General features: G+C 42.5%; 1 protein-coding gene across 1 annotated transcript in view; it reads left to right on the top strand.

Annotated features, from left to right (window-relative positions):
• The first annotated feature begins 1,316 nt into the window (after positions 1-1,316).
• The window catches only part of ZNF217 (zinc finger protein 217), a 27,431-nt gene continuing 24,522 nt past the window's right edge, over positions 1,317-4,225 (top strand). Inside the window, exon 1 of the mRNA XM_010840320.1 lies at positions 1,317-1,429. The gene's annotated coding sequence lies outside the window, so the exon portion shown is untranslated. The remainder of the gene's footprint in view (positions 1,430-4,225) is intronic.

The raw sequence follows: 4,225 nt of genomic DNA, 5'->3' as shown, positions 1-4,225 counted from the left end.
GTTAAGCAGGGTGGTGACACCATCTGATTTACACTGTAAAAAGATCTCTTGGGCTATGGGTGGAGAACATATTAAGGCAAACCTAGAAAGGAAGAAGTTTGCAGACACCATGGTGTACTGGCAGGAGTGAGCGCTCTCGGTGCTGTGGGGCAGCCTTGTGTTGGAGATGAAGGTCCGTGGGCAGGTTTGAGATATATTAAGGTGGAAGCTACAGGCCCTGCTGATGGATAAAGGCGGGGTGTGTGTGTAGGGGGGATGGAGATGAAATACCACAGTTTGATTTCTAGATTTTGGCATAAGTGGGCAGATAGAAGATGGTTCCCTGTTTTGAGATGATGATGAAAACTGGATTTCAGGACATGCCAGTTACCTTCCTCTCCTATTGGCACCCCCTCCTCACCCCATGGGTCCCCATCTAGAATATTCGATGAGGACAAGCTTTAAAGAGGTGCTCCAAATGTTATGTGACCCATGTAGTTTATTTTTCTTCTAGTTTTATTGTGATATATTCAACGCACAGCATTGTGTAAGGCTAAGGTGTATAGTGTAATGGTTGACTTAGAAAACGATCATGAAGTGATCATAGTAAGTTTAGTGAACACCCATCATCTCATACGGACACACACACACAGGCAGATTTTCTCTTGTGACCAGTACTCGGGATTTACTGTTTTGCTTTCATAGATAACATTAACTGCATCAATCATGTTAATTGTATCAGTCGTGTTAATTAGATCAATCGTGGTGCATACTACATCCCTGGTACCTGTTTATATATATATGTCAATACCTATATTTGAGGTATGGCTGATGTACCGTATTGTATGTTTCAGGCATACAGAGTGACTCAAAGCTTTTAAGCCCGTTTATGGTGGGTGGAGAATGCCGGCCCTGTCCTCTGGTTTGTACACTACATGCTTGTACCTTGTTTACTTCCCGGTGGAGTACTTTGCAGCCCTCATCTTCCTCCCCCGTCTTGCCCCTCCCCCTCTCCCCTGCCCCTCCCCGTCCCGCACTGATAACCACCAGCTCCTTGTCTGTATCTGAGTGTTTCTTTTTTTTGGCTATATCCTCTAGTTTGTTTTATTTGTGACCCGTGTAATTTGTCAAGAAAGTTTAATTGACACTTTGAGTGGAGACCTCCATGGACCAATCGTGCAGGATAGTGGAGGGGGCTGTGGATAAGTTGTGCTTGTAGGGTGGGGGAGGGTCCTCAGTCGAGTTACCAGTCATGATTGGTTAGTCAAGTCGGGATTGCATCTAACCTCTATTTATATTGAGCCTTATTCGTGGCTCCTCCCTTTTTTGGTTTGCTTATAAAAACCAGCAATCACATCTCTTCCAGTATTGTTCCGAGTCAGGTGGACGGGGCCAACTCAGGGAGAAAGAGGCCCCCCCTGGTTCCAGACCCTGTCTACCCTTCTCAAAGGTAATGTCTGCTATTTGTTTTCTATCATGTACTGCTGTGAGGTTTTACACGGCATTTAGAATTGTGAGATGACTTCAGGGGATCAAGAAACTTCATAAAAAAGAGAAGTTTCGTGTTCCCTGGAGTGGTTGGTGATCCCTGCTTCCTTTAGGGCTTCAGTCTTGTTAAAAGAGCTGCCCCGGCTTCCTTCTCAAATGTCCCTTGTAGTTTGCAGAGCTGGCAAGGGTTTGCCTAACTTTTTCATTTTCTTTTCCTGCTAACTCCTCATTGCAGTTTTTCAGGTTTTCCTGCTCTGAACACTGAATTCTTTTAAGTCTGTCTTGGCACCGTTTCAGCCCCTGGATTTACATACAGTTTCCAAATCGCTTCTCTATAATAGTTCCACAGTAAAACAAATACTTGCGAAAGTAAGATAGTACTGGCATTCTCCTTCTCATTAAGGCTAACTCAAATGGTGATTCCAATGGATGTTAAACATAGCAAATCAGAAGGGGTTTGGTTTTGTTTTGTTAGAAAGCTGAGAATGCGGTGGCAGGCAGGAGGAGCTGGAGAGAAAATCAGAAGTTAGCTAAAGGCAGAGGGCTCCTATCACGAGGATTAGATCAGAGATAATGGTGCGATTTTATAAGCATACATTGGGAAATAGATCTTAAGGAGGGCTGGTCTGCTTGGATAATTGTGAAAAATGAGGTGTAGCTGATGTGTGTGGCATTAAGAAGGGGTGAAGTGGGGTCTTCCCTCTCTCCCCGAATAACGCGTGAGCAGGAGCATCAGCTCACATTGGAAGGGACATTTCTGGCTCCATTGTTTGTGTCGCCTGCGTCTCTGCAGCACCTGACTCGTTTAGAGAGAGTCTAGCTGGGGGGTGGTGATGGCAAAACAGGATTACGCGTGGGCGGAGCTAAGTATATGGAGCCCAACGCTCGATTTTCGATTTTCATTTCATAAGATAATAATGAGTTCTTAGCTTTACTACAAAACCGAGTGTTCCCAGTGTCCTCCTGTTGCTTCTGGAGTTTTCATTCTCAATTGTTTTAACCATACATGCTTTCCAAGGAAATCTGAAGTGTGGGTCTCCGCCTTCTATAAGGGACGAATGTGGCTCATGAGACGCCCTTACGGCGCATTCAGCTCACTCTGTTGTCCATTTAAAAACACAGTACGTGTTTGCAACCCAGCTCTCAGACACTGGCAGAATTTTGCAACGACTTCCCAGTTTTGTTGGCACGTCTCCAGGAACAAGGTTCTTTGTAATTCTTTGCTCAAACATAAGGATCGCCTATAAAACTCTTAGCGGACAGTTTAGTTAATACAATTATCTTTCAATTTAAAAGCCACAGCATAATAAGGTTTTTTGTTGTTGTTTTGGCCAGGCCGGAGTGTGGGGAGGGGAGAGTAACAACCATATGATGTAACTAACAAACCAGTAACTAACAAACCATATGATGCTATTAGGCTCACAAAGTAGCAGCTCTGTGAGGGAATAGGAAAAAGCACCATTTTTTTTTTTTTGCTCAGAAAATAATTCAGTAGCAACAAGGTCTGAGAGCCGAGAGCCTCATTGTTCTTAGTGAAACGATGATTTGTCCAACATTTTGATCGTTTCCCTATTCCTCCTGAAAAGTTTGGACTTTTCTTTTTGCTGCATTTGACACTAGGAGTTTTAACTCTCAGTGCTTTTGTGTTTACAGCATTCAAGGTTTCGGAGTTCAAAGGTTATCCATTAACATGTAGAGTGAGGCTACACTTCGGTGAGGACTCAATTTGGTTTCACTTGCTCATTGTTTCTTTGTTTTGTAGTTCTGCCCAGAGTCATTTGTTTTGATAAGTTAAATGAAGGTTCTGGTTTAGGAAGAGTGTGTCTTTGGACTGTGTTTTGGGACATGACTATCAAGACTTTAAAAAATTTTTTAAGAATGATATTCATCTTTCCTGAGAAAAGGAACTCTAGTACTGGAAGTGATGAAGTGATCAGTATCAGTGTACTTGAGCGAAAAAAAGTTCTGGCTTAAGACTACTTCTGGCACTGCTAATTAACTAAGAATGAGAAAGTAATTGGTTCACTTCCTTTTAAAAAAAGACTAACCAGACCATATGTGGGGTTAGTAGTTATATATAAAATGACAGCAAAACATCACACTTGGGCAAATTTGTCCCCTTTGCTAAGAAACTGTCTCTCAAATTCCATTTCCTATTTTATTAAGGATTGCACTGCTCACCAGCGGAGCATTTAGGTAGGGCTTTTTGGGGTACTGACTTATTAAATATATACTTGAAGGGCCTTTCTTGATACGTTTTAAGTTTTTCCATTTTGGATACATTGAAGGCCAATAAAAAAACACACTTAGCTATTCGTTTGTGGGGACTTGCATAGCTTTTACTTTTGCATTCGTTTGCATCTTGAGGCAGAGAACTTGGTGAATGTGATTACTGCTTCTGTGGTTCCTCCTTGGGATTTACGTAAACTGGGGGGGAATATCCCTGGCCTTCGGAATCATAACCTTTGTGCGTGTGTGTGAACAAATAAAAAGAATAGTTGGGAAACGCTTTCAGTTAAGGGGAGGGAGAAGGCTTATTTTGCTTTTGGTCCCCAGCTTTAAGTCTGATTTCACCCATGTGGATTTCTATCAAAGCCAAGATGATTCTTGGAACCTAGGCCAAGTTTAGAAATTTCAAGTTGGACCAGCGCAAGCTCAGCCCTTTCAGAAAAACAGTGACAGTTAAAAGAAAGTTGTGTGCAGATGCACATTTGAGAGACATTTAATCATCTCATCTCATGGACCTTTCTCATGCCTG

This window comes from Bison bison, unplaced genomic scaffold (assembly GCF_000754665.1).
Source record: "Bison bison bison isolate TAMUID 2011002044 unplaced genomic scaffold, Bison_UMD1.0 scf7180017864143, whole genome shotgun sequence".
NCBI classification, from domain to species: domain Eukaryota; kingdom Metazoa; phylum Chordata; class Mammalia; order Artiodactyla; family Bovidae; genus Bison; species Bison bison.
Note: the sequence above shows the minus strand (reverse complement) of the source record. Positions and strands in the feature narration are given on the sequence as shown.